The sequence below is a fragment of the Megascapheus bottae genome, chromosome 10 (assembly GCF_031878675.1).
Source record: "Megascapheus bottae isolate mThoBot1 chromosome 10, mThoBot2.hap1, whole genome shotgun sequence".
NCBI lineage: Eukaryota > Metazoa > Chordata > Mammalia > Rodentia > Geomyidae > Megascapheus > Megascapheus bottae.
Genome location: NC_143518.1, coordinates 17538474 through 17553833, shown reverse-complemented (window position 1 = coordinate 17553833; position 15360 = coordinate 17538474). Strand labels below are relative to the sequence as shown.

The 15360-nt window shown below is 38.1% G+C and overlaps 1 long non-coding RNA gene across 1 annotated transcript; it reads left to right on the top strand.

Annotated features, from left to right (window-relative positions):
* The first annotated feature begins 366 nt into the window (after positions 1-366).
* Positions 367-13622, top strand: LOC150057640 (uncharacterized). The gene is made up of 3 exons (XR_016536771.1): positions 367-494; positions 5075-5125; positions 13543-13622. It is a non-coding gene; the product is annotated as an uncharacterized LOC150057640 (long non-coding RNA).
* The last annotated feature ends 1738 nt before the right edge of the window (positions 13623-15360 follow it).

Below are 15360 nucleotides of genomic sequence, written 5' to 3'. Positions count from 1 at the left end.
CCTTCCTTCCTTCCTTCCTTCCTTCCTTCCTTCCTTCCTTCCTCCCTTCCTTTCCTTCTTTCCTTTTCCTCCTGCTCTTCCTCCTTCTCCTCCTCCTGCTCCTCCTTCTCCTCCCTCTCCTCCTTCTCCTCCTTCTCCTTCTTCTCCTCCTCCTCCTTCTCTTCCTGAGGTAAGAGGTATGTACTTACAAATCTGGCTTTTGATTTTATTTTTATTGTATGAAATCCATGGAGGTTTATTTATATGAATGTGTTTATTACTTTCATAAAATCTGTCCTATACTTTATTATAGATTATGCAATACAGTGTTATGAATATATATTAAAAATATATCTTTTTGTGATAATAGGTTTTGAACTCAGGACCTCATGCCCGTTGGCAAACAATCTGCCACTTGAACTACATGTGTAGGTCTTTTGGCTTGTTTGCTTTTAGGTAGTGTCTCCTGTTCTTGTCTGGGCCAGCTTCAGACTGTGGTTCTATTACATTGTCTGGTAAGTAGCTAAAATTACTGTTTTGAATCGCCATCTCTGTTCTTTATGTAGAGGTATATTAATATATATTATTGGTAAATAAAATAAATCACAAAATCTTTTATTGAGTTTTTTAATTGTAATTAATAAAAGAGTTACATGATATTTGCCAGATAGAAGGTGCATTAATTCACATATATTGATACCCTTTCACATGTCTTGGTCCCCATTACCCTCCCCTCCACCCCCCCCCACCATCTTGGTTTTCCCCCCTTCCCTATCCAATTTCAAATAACCAAATACAAATAAATCCAATATATCAGATAACAAAGTGAGATACTGTAACAATATGAGATAACCAAGGGACAGCAAAAGAGATGAGAGATAACATAGTACATGAAGGATAACAATCATTCATTGTATGGCTTTTGTTTCAATATCCTGGAGGTCTTTTCAATTAGCTTCATACTATATGGCCTTATGTATCAAGGTTTTGCTCTATTGCAGATCTCTGCTAGTAGAACCCAAGGTTTCTACTGATTATGACAAATGAGGGGAACCATTGAGCCTAATTTCCTTTGAGTCTGGCTTACTTCACTTAATATGATTTTTTCTAAGTCTTTCCATTTCCTAACAAATGGGGCAATGTCGTTTTTTTCTGACAGAAGCATAGAATTCCATTGTGTACAAATACCACAACTTGTTGATCCACTCATCAACTGAGGGACATCTAGGTTGGTTCCATATTTTTGCTATGGTGAATAATGCCGCAATGAACATTGTTGTGGTAGTGGATTTAGTATGCCCTAGTTTCTGGATGATTGGGTAAATGCCAAGTAGTGGAATTGCTGGGTCATAGGGGAGTTCTATGTTTAGCCTTTTGAGGCACTGCCATACTGCTTTCCATAGTGGTTGAAGGAGTTTGCACTCCCACCAACAGTGTAATAGTGATCCCTCCTGGCCACATCCCCTCCAGCATCTGATGTTATTCGTTTTCCTGATCCTGGCCATTCTAAGTGGAGTGAGGTGGAATCTTAGAGTTGTTTTGATTTGCATTTCTTTTAAGACCAGAGATGTTGAGCATTTCTTCATGTGTCTATAGGCCATTTTTGTTTCTTCTTCAGAGAAGACTCTCTTTAAGTCTTTGGCCCATCTTTTAATGGGATGGTTGTTACTTTGGAGATTAGTTTTGGAGTGATTCAATTTTTTGAGCTGTTGATATATTTTAGATATGAGGCCTTTGTCCGTTGTTTGGTTGGAGAAGATCTTCTCCCACTCTGTAGGCTTCCTAATTAATTTACTAGCTATGTCCTTTGCCATACAAAAGCTCTGCAGTTTAATGCAGTCCCACTTATCCAGCCTTTCTCTGATTTGTTGTGATTCTTGGTTCTTATTAAGAAAGTTTTGACCTTTGCCAAGGAGGCCTAGTGTATCTCCTATTCCTTCCTGTAAAGTTTTCAGTGTGTCAGCTTTTACCTCAAGGTCTTTGATCCATTTGGAGTTAATTCTAGTGCAGGGTGACAAAGAAGGATCCAACTTTAGTTTTCTGCAGGTGCTTAACCAGTTCTGCCAGCACCACTTGTTGAAGAGGCTGTCTTTCTTCCATTCTATTTTTTTTGGCTCCCTTGTCAAAGATTAGGTGGCTATAGGTCTGTGGTTTAATATCTGGGTCCTCAGTTCTATTCCATTGGTCTTTAGGCCTGTTCTTGTGCCAGTATATGACAACCCCACAGCTAGTATTATACTTAATGGCAAAAAGCTAAAGTCATTCCCTCTAAAATCAGGAATGAGACAAGGATGCCACTCTCTCCACTCCTCTTTAACATACTATTAGAATTCCTAGCCAGTGCAATAAGGCAAGAAACAAGCATAAAGGGGATCCAAATAGGGAAAGAAGAAGTAAAACTATCCCTCTTTGTAGACAACATGATTCTGTATTTAAAGAATCCTATAGACTCTACTCCCAAGCTCCTTGAGCTGATTCAAAACTTTGGAAGGGTAGCAGGCTATAAAATTAACCCTCAAAAATCAACTGCCTTCCTCTACGACAACAGTGAGAGGAACGAGGCAATAATCAGGAAAGCAACTCCTTTCTCAATAGCCTCAAAGAAAATAAAGTACCTAGGAATTAGCTTAACTAAGAATGTAAAGGACCTTTTTGATGAAAACTTTAAAACCCTGAAAAAGGAAATTAAAGCAGAACTAAGGAAATGGAAAAACCTCCCATGCTCCTGGATTGGAAGAATCAACATTGTGAAAATGACAATCTTGCCAAGGGCTATCTACAAATTCAACGTAATACCCATCAACATCCCAATGACATTCTTTAAAGAAATAGAAGAGGCAATCCAAATTTCATATGGAATAATAAAAGACCCTGTATAGCAAAAACACTTCTTAGCAGAAAGAACAGCGCCAGAGGAATTTCAATTCCAAACTTTAGACTCTATTATTGAGTTTTTTTTTTATTTTGGGCCCGTGGTGGGACTTGAACTCTGGGCCTGGGCACTATCTCTGAGCTCTTCAGCTCAAAGCTAGTGCTCCACCACATTGAGCCACAGCGCCACTTCTTGTTTTCTGGTAGCTAATTGGAGATAAGAGTCTCAGGACTTTCATGATTAGGCTGGCGTTAGACATTGACCTCAGATCTCAGCCTCCTGAGTAGCTAGGATTACAGATGTGAGCCACTGTGCCTAGGACAAAACCTTTTTTTTCCCATATATTTTTATTGCAATTAATAGAAGGGTTGCATTATATTCACCAGATAGAAGGTGCATTACTTCACAAACATTGATACCCTTTCTCATGTCTTGGTCCCCATTTCCCTCCCCTCCTTCCTCCCACTCATCTTGATTTCCCCCCTTCCCTATCCAATTCCAAATAACCAATTAAGCATATATAAAATATATCAGATAACAAGGTGAAATATTGTAACAATATGAGATAACCAAGGGACAGCAAAAGAGATGAGAGATAGCATAGTACGTGAAGGACAACAATCACTCATTATATGGTTTTTGTTTCTATATCCTGGAGGTCCTTTCATTTAGCATCATACTATATGGCCTTATGTGTCTAGGTTTTGTTCTATTGTAAATCTCTGCTAGGAGAGCCCAAGGTTTCTACTGATTATGACAAATGATGGGAACCATTGAGCCTAATTTCCTTTGAGTCTGGCTTACTTCACTTAATAGATTTTTTCTAAGTCTTTCCATTTCCTTACAAATGGGGCAATGTCATTCTTTCTGACAGCAGCATAGAATTCCATTGTATAAATACCACATCTTGTTGATCCACTCATCAACTGAGGGACATCTGGGTTGGTTCCATATCTTTGCTATGGTAAATAGTGCTGCAATGAACATTGTTGTGCTGGTGGATTTAGTATGTCCTTGTTTCTGGATGAGTGGGTAAATGCCAAGTGGTGGAATTGCTGGGTCATAGGGGAGTTCTATGTTTAGTCTTTTGAGGCACTGCCATACTGCTTTCCATAGTGGTTGAAGGAGTTTGCACTCTCACCAACAGTGTAGTAGTGATCCCTCCTGGCCACATCCCTTCCAGCATCTGTTGTTATTAGATTTCTTTATCCTGGCCATTCTAACTGGAGTGAGATGGAATCTTAGAGTTGTTTTGATTTGTGTTTCTTTTATGGCCAGAGATGTCGAGCATTTGTTCATGTGGAGGACAAAATCTTTTTATTAATTATCTGCATGTTTGTCAATATCAAAATCTCATTGCATTTCTAGCTGCTATTGGGTTATCTATTTTATATATTTAGCCCTATTTTAAGTATAATTAATATGAAACAATTGGGAGTCTCTTCTCATCTAAAAGTATAGAGATGCAGAAAAAACTAAACAAAGATTTAAATTTTATTTTTTAAGAATGTGATTTTAGTTGGTCACTGGTGTCTCACACCTATAGTCCTAGCAACTCAGGAGGCTGAGATCTGTGGATCTCCAATAAACTACTCAGAAAAACACAGAAGTGGAGTTTTAGCTAAAATGGTAGAGCACTACCAGGACTAGCACAAACACACACACACAAGTACACACACACACACACACACACACACACACACACAGGAATGTGATTTTTGTCAGATTTTGGAAACTCAAAACACTAAAACTTTCCATTTTGCCTTTTAAGAATTTTACACTTGGAGATGACTTGAAAATTCCCTTCATTCTTTATTATTTCTCTTGTGCCCAGAGAAAACTAGCTAAAAAAAGGATAGAAGTGGCATTGGAAATTAAGACTGGAATTCATATCCTCCTAAATACACATTTGTACCATTTATTCATTTATTCACTGAAGAATTAATTCATCTAAGCATAGCTGTTTGTTTAAATTAAGATAATGAGCCAGACTACTTACTTTATTTTAGCCTATAAAACATTAACTAATTCTTGGAAAGAAAATCAAAGCAATTGAGATTGCTAGTATTTATTTCTTGAGTTTCATATATTCTGAACACACAAGGTCTTATACAAACAAGCAAACAGAAAATAGATGATTGGAAAAAAAATAGGGAAGAGGATACTATCTTTGCTGTATAAAGCCCAGATTCTTTATCCTTTCCTGATCTGTTGTTTCCTCAGGACTTACAGATGAGGAACTAACTCCCTGCAAACAAATATAAGAATGCAAAGGTAAATCCACAAATTTGATTTCTTTTGTGCCATTCTTGGGGCCTGTACTCAGGGCCTGGGCCCTGTCCCTGAACGTTTTTACTCAAGACTGGTTATCTACCTCTTGAGCTACAGCTACACTTTTGCCTTTTTTGGAGGTTAACTGGAAGTAAGAGTCTCATGGACTTTTCTGCGTATGTTGGCTTTGAACCATGATCCTTAGATCTCTGCCTCCTGAGTAGCTATGATTCCATGTGTGAGTCATGGGTACTAAGCCCCTAATTGTTTTAATATAAGAGGTGAGAATTTTATAAGTACTTCTGTATGAAAACAATATTACAAATGATTTACTAGGCATAGGTTATATATGTTTGTGGAGAGTCCATTATTTTGAGATTAACGAAGTTTAAAAATTAATTAGAAGGGCCGGGAGTTTGGCCTAGTGGTAGAGTGCTTGCCTAGCATGCACGAAGACCCGGGTTCAATTCCTCAGTACCCCACATACATAGCAAAAAGCTGGAAGTGGTGCTGAGGCTCAAGTGGTAGAGCTCTAGCCTTGAGAAAGTCCAAGGACAGTGCTCCAAGCCCTGAGCCCAAGCCCAGGACTGGCAAAAAAAAATTAATTAGAAGCTGAAAATGATAAATTTCTAACTGGGAAAAATAGGTTTATTTGATTTTCACATGAAGGAGTAGGAATGATAGAAATTGAATTTCTATTGGAAAGGACCAAGTCCTTAAGACTCTAATAATTTTTTTGAGGTGTTAGTAGCTTGTGCATATTAGCTGACATATCACCAGTTCCTGGGTAAAACTAGTTAGTTACTCAACCCTCAACTACAATGGAGAAAACCTTTTACGTGTGTCAGGATTTCAGTTCACAATGAGGCCAAACACTCTGCCACAAGCAGAGATCATGCTACTGACAGGAGTATTCTTCTTCACACACTTTTGCTTCACCATAAGAGAACACTAACTGGTAGGCAATAATGAATACCCAGTATCCAGTTTCACTTTGGGGGAGCTGTACGGAGTGTCAAGTCCAGGGGAATCTTGGAAAATATAACATGGTTGGAAACATAACACATTACTAATGGTTGTTAGACCATGACTTCTGATGTAGCTTAGAATAGGGCTCACACAGGTCTATTTTCAAATATTCTTAAGATATGACTCCAGGAAGGATCCCTCACCTCAATGTAGTCCAAATCTTACTATATAAAATGGCAGAAACTGAGGTCATGTCCCCTAGACAGTGAATGGGTATGTTTGGAGGGGGAGATGGGGCAGGGTGTTACCTAAAGAGGGACAAGGAAGAAGGCACAGTTTCTCCCAGGCACATTTCCAACACAATAAACAGTTTTATGGAACAAAGAAAAACAACTGTGAAAGTTTAAAGGCAACAGAAGGTATTTTATCTTCTGCCTTTGCTAATAAAATAAAATAATAATAAATCACTGAATGTTTATACTGCTGAAACACATTAATGACAAGCACAGCAATGAAACACAGTGACAGGGAGAAAGGAGAATCCTCTGTTGGAAGACTTCTAGATTGTAACAGGGGCACACTGTGTGGACAGTACACATCAAAACAAAACAAAACAAAAGCCATGACTTGCAAAATACAGAAGAGGAAGTTAACAGCAGTCTTTCAAACCATCATTATACTCTGGCATATATTTAGCTTTCTTTATACTTCAGTTCCGAAGCATTCACACTGACTCACAACAGAGTTCTTGAAGTTGGATAATAATCTGTGTTGAGCCTAAGCCCCAGGGCCCATAGGGAGCAAGCAATGGCACGCTCTTATCCTACTACCTTGGCATGCCACACCAGCCAGAGGGCTTACTGGTCATATTTATAGTCGCTCACAGAGATTGTTAAGTTCCAAAACCCCATAATCATCTTATTTCAATAATTGGATTCCTCTTTTATTTATTTTTCCTTCTTTAGGGGCCAACATGAAATGCACAGTTCATCTTTGGTACCTGTTTGTGTACATTCCTAGGAAGCCCAATACAGTAGGATTGAACCAATGGTCCAATAGTTTGAAAGTGGCTCATAGACCACATACACCAAGTTGGGTTCCTTGAAGACTCTAGGAAGCTCCTGGAGGCCGGAGATGATGGTAGCTGTCTTGATTACAGTAGATTGCACATTAGCTACTTAAGTTTGGTGAAGAGTTCAGAATCAGAATGATCTGCTAGGGGATGTCAGCACTGAAGAGAAACTTGGGGCTGGAAAGCCCAGAGCTGAAGCCTCAGCTGCCATTGTTCTCCTGATGCAGCCCAGAAAGGAAGGAAGGAGTGTGTTATTTTTTTCAGACTCATATATGGGATTATTGATTTGGGAATAGGAGTCACAAAACAATTATGAAATATTGTTTAAACATTCAGACCAGACTTGCCTCTAGGACAACTATCTGAAGGGTGATTTGGGATCCATATCAGAGGAGCTGTTATTGTGAATATGTGTATGTATGCTTGAGTTTAAGAAAACAGACATTTATTATCTTGATAGTTCTGAAGGTCAGGAAACTGGGCACAGTTTATCTGGGTGTTTTTGGAATAGGCTTTTTCATGAAGTCAAGGTAATACCTAGGACTCCATTAACTGAACCCGTGACTGAAGCTTTAGGGCCTACTTCCAAGACAGTGAATCATTGCCTTAAGATGTCTTACTAGCAAAAGGCCTCAGTTCCTTCCATATTGCTTTGAATCTGCCTCTGGGATGCTCTAGAGCTTCTATGATAAGGCACCTAGCTCACCTCCACTTGAGCAATCTCAAAGAGAAAGAACTGTAATGACCATGGTTTCCTGAATTAAGTATTTGGGATCTACTGTGCTTCAGTGCAAGCTGTGGGAGGGAGGGAGTGTTCATGTCATTAACAGTCATGGTAGCTGAAGTGGTGTATATTTTCTCTGGGTGATTTACTTCCGTCTATATGGATGCAGATGAGTTTGTGTTGGACGTTGTGAGAGGTGAACAGTTGCTCTCACATTGAAACAAAGAGACACTTCTTAAATAAATGATATGGCTATTGTCAAATGCGGACGTAAATTATAATTACTTACTCTTTGAAAGGACTTAGCAAATATTTATCATAAAGCTTTCATTTTACACATAGCAGTTGAAGCATGAAAAATGAACCTCTATATAAATAGTTTAGAATATTCAGGTTTAAAAGACTTAGCACTTATAATTAAGATATGTTTTGCATAGATTAATACAATATAGATAAGCAGTCTCTCTTCAGGGTCACTGTGAACAAAGACAAGACAACCGGCTTATAGTGAGTCCTGTGAATTTGAGTACAGAAGAAAGATTAAGATCATAAACATAATTCTCATACATATTAATGGGAGATGGGCTGCTGGGTAGTTGTAAAGGGAGCTTCTTTGGAGCTTCAAAGCTTTTAATGAAGTCTTGGGCACCACATCTTTACCAGGGTGAGATCCATTTGTTCTCTAAAACAAAGGAAAGGTAAAAATAACAATGAAGCTGATGGTCACAACCTTGTAGGGCTATAATGATGTTGAGAAATCAGTTGTCTTACGTGGGTGTTCAACAGCTGAAAGTTTATTGTCATCACAATGATGATCACTGTTATAGCTTTTCATCAAGGCAGTTATATTCACCACAAGATATGGTCCTTACTACCCAGGAGACTGTGTGTGTGTGTGTGTGTGTGTGTGTGTGTGTGTGTGTGTGTTCTGGGGCTTGAACTCAGGGCCTGGGCACTGTCCCTGAGCTTCTTTTGGTCAAGGCTAGCACTCTACCACTTGAACCACAGTGCCACTTCTGGCTTTTTCTGTTTATATGATACTAAGGAATCCAGCACAGGAATTCATGCATATTAGGCAAGTGCTCTACCACTAGGCTACATTCCTAACACACACAGGACAATTCTTAAGCCTTAAGTTTTCTCAATGACTTAGCCGTAAGGAAGAAGTAATTGTGGAGGGCTGATTGAGATGCCAGGTCCCCTCCAGTCTCTCGAGGTAGTGTTTCCCCTGAGCACCTACCTCTACAGCTGATGTACCAGGTTGTCTGCTTAAAGTGTAAGCTCTTAGCTTCTGCTACAGAACTGTTGAGTTAGTACAGAAAGAAGTGGGTCCCTATAACCTGCACTGCTAATAAGCCATCCAAGTAATTCCTATGGTCACCAAACTACACCACAGCAAAAAGTGTTTGGGATCCCTTAATAGATCCACACTTGGCAAGGCAAATACATTGATCTTAACCAGAAGCCAGCTCTAAAATTAAAAAAGAACCAAGTAGATCCCTATCAATAAAACCTTTTGTGTAATATAATCTCATTGTTTATATGTCTCTTTAATGTATTTGTAAATTATTTACAAATATTGCTGTTTGTATGTCATCTACACAGTATAAGACAAAAACCCCAGAAATTTCTAACAGTGAAGCTGGGCACAGTGGCTCACGCCTGTAATCCTAGCTACTCAGGAGACTGAGATCTGAGGATAGAGGTTCACATCCAGCTCAGGCACTAAAGGCTATGAGACTCTTATCTCCAATTAAGAAAACCAGAAGTGATGTTGTGGCTCAAGGGGTAGGGCGGTAGCCTTGAGCCGAAGAGCTCAGGCCCAGAGTTCAAGCCCCACAACCAACAAAAACAAAACAAAGCAAAACAAAAACCAGTGAGATAAAAACTTCTGTTTTATTTTATTTATGCATTTATGTATTTATGTTGGTAGGGCTGGGAATGAACTCAGAACCTTATGTTGGTTATATAGCCACTCTATCATTTGAGCCACCCCACCAGCCCCTTTTCTATGGGTTATTTTCTAGACAAGGTCTCACATCATTATATACCTTTCACCCTTGGATTTAGTTTTGGTGTGACTCTCTGTGTCCTTGGGCTCCATTCCTTACTGGCTTGACTTTCCGTAAATATTTACCCTTGTTGAACTTCTGTTTGCCTCTTATTAGACCAAGATAACATCTTTTTTTGCTTTTGCTCTCTTTGATCCTATTAAATTCCAGTTTGGAGTGAATCAACCATTATTCATTATGGGTTTACCAGTGACATGATAGATATTCCAGATTATCACCAGGAAAATAGAATTTCAGCTTTTCTATTTTTTTTCTAGCATACACAATTGGGTTTTTTTTAGATTTTTTTTATTAAAGAATTTATTAACATTGATTTTAACATCATATTTCCAATGACATGTTTAACAAACGAGTGTTCAAGAAGGGAATCTCTATATACAATCACTGGCACTTAGTTTTTAGAACATAATCAAAATTAGGTTAAGGGTTTGTATAACATAGATACATATTTATGAAGTAAAACATTATGTCTATAGAGTCATAGGTTTTTATGTCTATGTAGTTATGTTTATATTTCCAATACCATGTCCATAGCATTGGGTATACAAATATTGAGTCCTCTCTCATACTGTTTGGATCTAATAGCCACATATTAAGGATACCATGCACCTTTTTTTCCTTTGATCTTGACTTGTCTCACCCAACATGATTCATTCTAGATTCATCCACTTTCCTGCGAATGCCATTATTTTCTCTTGTCTGTTGGCTATGTAGAATTCCATTGTGTATATATACCACATTTTCTGTATCCATTCAGCTGCAGTAGGGCATCGGAATTGTTTCCATCGCCTGGCTATTGTGAATAGTGCAGAGATGAACATAGCTGAGCAGGTGTCCTTATCATATCTTGGGTTATGATGTTCAGGGTAGATGCTCAGGAGTGGTATGGCGGGATCGTAGGGAAGGTCATTTTTTGAGTTCATACTCTTGGCCATTCTTGTTGGGGTAAGGTGGTATCTTAGGGTTGTTTTTATTTGCATTTCCTTTATGACCATGGATAATGAACATTTTCTCATATGCTTTCCTGCCATTTTAATCTCTTTTTTTGACAAGTCTCTTTTTAGTTCCCTTGCCCATTTAGTGAATGGTTTGTTGGGTTTGGGGGGATTAGTTTCTTGAGTTCCCTGTAGATACTGGATATTAAGCATTTGTCAGATGTATCATTGGTACATATCTTTTCCCAGTTGGTTGGCTGTCTCTCTACTTTTGTGGCTATGCTTTTATCTGTGCAGAAACTTTTTATTTTTAGGTAGTCCCATTTATCAAGTCTATCTCCAATCTGTTGTGACCCTGGAACTCTCTTCAGGAAGTTTTTGCCTGTGCCTATGAGTTCCAGTGTCTTTCCTACTCTATCATGTAGTGGTTTCACGATTTCCGGTCTGACATTGAGGTCTTTGAGTTAATGCTTGTGAATGGCGAAAGGTAGGGTCAATTTTTAGTTTCCTGCATGTGGCTGCCCAGTTTTGCCAGCACCAATAATTGAATAGACTGGTTTGTTCCACTGTATATCTTTGGCTCCTTCGTCAAATACAAGTTGACTATAGGTATGTGGTTCTATTTCTGGATCTGCTATTCTGTTCCACTGATCTTCTGGTCTGTGTTTGTGCCAATTCCAAGCAGTTTTTGTTATTATGGCTCTATAGTAGAGCTTGAAGTCTGGTATTGTAATACCACCTGCACTGTTCTTTTTGCCTATAATTGTTTTGGCTATTCCAGGTCTTTTCTTGTTCCATATGAACCTTTGAATTTTATCTTCTATTTCAGTAAAGAATGTCTTTGGGATTTTGATGGGGATTGCATTGAATTTGTATATCAATTTTGGCAGTATAGACATTTTCACTATGTTGGTTCTCCCTAGCCATGAGCATGGGATGTCTTTCCATTTTCTCGTGTCCTCTTTAATTTCTTTCATTAGGCTTTTATAGTTTTCATTAAATAATTCCTTTACATCTTTGGTTAAGTTAATTCCTAAGTATTTTTTTCTTTTAGGGGTATTGTGAATGGGATCATTTTCTTGATTTGGCCTTCTGTTTGTGTATTTTTGGGGTACAAGAAGGCTACTGACTTCTGAAGGTTAATTTTGTATCCTGCCACTTTGCTAAAGTGGTTTATTAATTCTAGAAGTTCAGGAGTGGAGCTTGTTGGGTCACTCAAGTAGAGGATCATGTCATCTATGAATAGGGATAGTTTAATTTCTTCTTTCCCTATGTGGATCCCTTTGATGTCCTTTTCTTGCCTTACTGCTCTGGCTAAGAGTTCCAGCACTATATTGAAGAGAAGTGGAGAGAGTGGGCATCCCTGTCTAGTTCCTGATTTTAAGGTTTTTTTTTCTAGCATACACAAGTGTTTTTAAAAATATATATTTTATTATTATTATTGTAGAGATGATATACAGAGGGTTACAGTTACATGAATTACAAGATTTTTTTGTTCTCCTGCATTGGAAAACTACTCATTTCCATCTCTCATTGATCCAATTTCCACAGGGACTAAGAGATATGATTTGGCTTACCTTTGCCTCTGGCATTTAATTTCTCCAAGACTTCATTCCCTCATCTGGAAGATGAGGGTAATGATATTTACTCTTGAAATTACCATGAACATTAAATGAGATAATTTATGTAAAATACTCAGTACAGTGAGAACACAGTAAAAATTAAATAAATTACTATTACTTAAATGGCAAATATAGTGATGTTCTCTTTTAAACATTTTAGTAAGTACAAGCTGCAAATTCACACATCTGTTTGTAATTAGATTTCACTTGATGATTCTAAAAAAGAAAACTAGCTGATTTGACCTTATTGTGTGTGTGTGTGTGTGTGTGCGTGTGTGTGTGTGTTGATACTAATGCTGAACTCAAGGCCTCATATTTGCTCGGCTTTCTTCTTTTATATAAATATTGCTTTTTTATTGTAATTAATAGAGGGGTTACAGTTATATTCGCCAGAAAGAAGGTATGTTACTTCTCAGACATTGATACCCCTTTTCATGTTTTTGTCCCCATTTCCCTCTCCCCACCCCCGCCCCTCATCTTGTTTTCCCCTCTTCCCTTTCCTATTTCAAATAAACAAATAAATGTATATACAATATACCAGATAACAAGGTTTGCTCAGCTTTCTTGCTCATGCACGGAGCCGTATCTCCAGCCTGACATTTTTAGGGTTAATTGAGAAAGGGATCTTGAAAACTTTCTGTCCTGGCTGACTTCAAAGATTGGTCTTCCAAGGCCTCGGCCTTTTAAGCAGCAGGCCTGAGCCACATGATTAGCACTTTATATTGGTTATTGAAAATGAAGCTAAAATTAAAAAGAAAATAAGAGTTTGAAAAATGAATTGGTTTGAATGAAATTTTTTTTTTTTTTTTTGCCAGTCCTGGGCTTGAGCTCAGGGCCTGAGCACTGTCCTTGGACTTTCTCAAGGCTAGAGCTCTACCACTTGAGCCTCAGCACCATTTCCGGCTTTTTTCTATGTATGTGGTACCGAGGAATCAAACCCGGGTCTTCATGCATGCTGGGCAAGCATTTTAACCACTAGGCCAAACTCCCGGCCCCTGAATGAAATTTTTTTTTGCTATATTTTAGATTGGTCAAGATTTAAGAACTGGGCCTTTCAAGACTGGACTATTCACCAGACATAAAAAGTAAATGATAAAAATATTGATAATGTGCCCCTGAAATGATGAACTGGTGACTTACATGATCTATGACAAGATTTTGAGCTTGACTTTTGAATTCAATGACACAAACCTTACGATATTATTTGATAATAATGAATTTTATCCTTTATGTTTTTTGGCATTCATGGGGCTTAAACTCTGGGCCTGGGTACTGTCTCTGAGTTCCTCAGCTCAAGGCTACCGCCCTACCCCTTGAGCCACAGCACCACTTCTGGTTTTCTGGTGATTATTGAATAAAAGTCTAATGGACTTTCATGTCTGCGCTGGCTTTGAACCTTGATCCTTAGCTTTCAACCTCTTGAGTAGCTAGGATTATAGGCATGAGCCACCAGCTCCCAGCAACAGTGAATTTATTCTTGTCACACAAAGTGCTTAAATCACTTTCATAATGACTCAAAATGGATCTGAGTAACATTTCTTTATCATCTGGAGCTGTATATGGATGATTTGATTATAAGCATTTTTTTTCCAGACCTGAGCATAAACTCAGGGCCTAGGCACTGTCCCTGAGCTTCTTTTGCTCAAGTCTAGCACTCTACCACTTGAGCCACAGAGCCACTTCTGGCTTTTTCTGTTTATGTGATACTGTTTATGTGGTATCCAGGGCTTCATGAATTCTAGGCATACCCAGCCCATATGAGCATGTTTTAACTGATCATTATTTACCTTTGCAATATACTTTCAGCTTAAAAGAATGACCAAAGGGGAAAATAAAAAGAACAACCAAAGTATTAACAAGTATTTGTTTCTGAGTAAATTTGCACTTCATTTCCCTTAAAAGTTCTAAGTACAAATCTAATGTTTAAAACACAGATTCTCTAGCTGTACATCTGATGAAAGCCTAGTATCCAGAATAGTATTCAGGAGTTCAAGAGACTAAACCCTCAAAGAATCAATAAACTAATTAGTTGCTCAAAAGAGATATTACAGAATAAAAAAATGGCTAATAAACACATAAAGAAATGCTCAGCATCTCTGGCTCTAAAGGAAATAAAACTCAAAACAGCATGGAGATTCTGTCTCACCTCAGTAAGAATGGCCATCATCAACAATACAAACAACCATTATTGGTGGAAATGTGTGTGTGTGTGTGTGTGTGTGTGTGTGTGTGTGTGTGTGTGTGTGTGTGTGTGTGTGTGTGTGTGTGTGTGTGTAGGAATCCTATACACTGTTGATGGGAATGAAACTAATATAACCATTGTGGAAAGAAGTTTGGAAATTCCTCTGAAAACTAAGCAGTTATATCACCGTTGAGCATCTATCTAGACTGTTATGAGTCAAGATTATAGTAAGGACATTTGCACACCCATGTTCTTTGATGCATTTTCCTTATAGCCAAGGTATGGAAACAGCTCAGATACTCTATCATGGATAAATGGATCAAGGACATGTGATGTGGTGTGTGTGTGTGTGTGTGCGTGTGTGTAATGAAATTTTACTCATCCATCAGAATGAGATTATGTCATTTGCAGGAAAATGGATGGATCTGGAAAAAAAGTAATGTTAAATAAAGTAAGTCAGGTTCAGAGAGACAAAAGGTACATGTTTTCTCTCATATGTGGAAATAAGATCTAAATTATAAATGTATATGAAAACATGCATATATATATAATGTATATCCAAACAAGCATATAAATACAAACCAATTGACCAAAGTATGGTATACTCAGATACTCAGGGGAGGATTCTAATGGTGTAATTTATCTCAACAATTAACAAACAG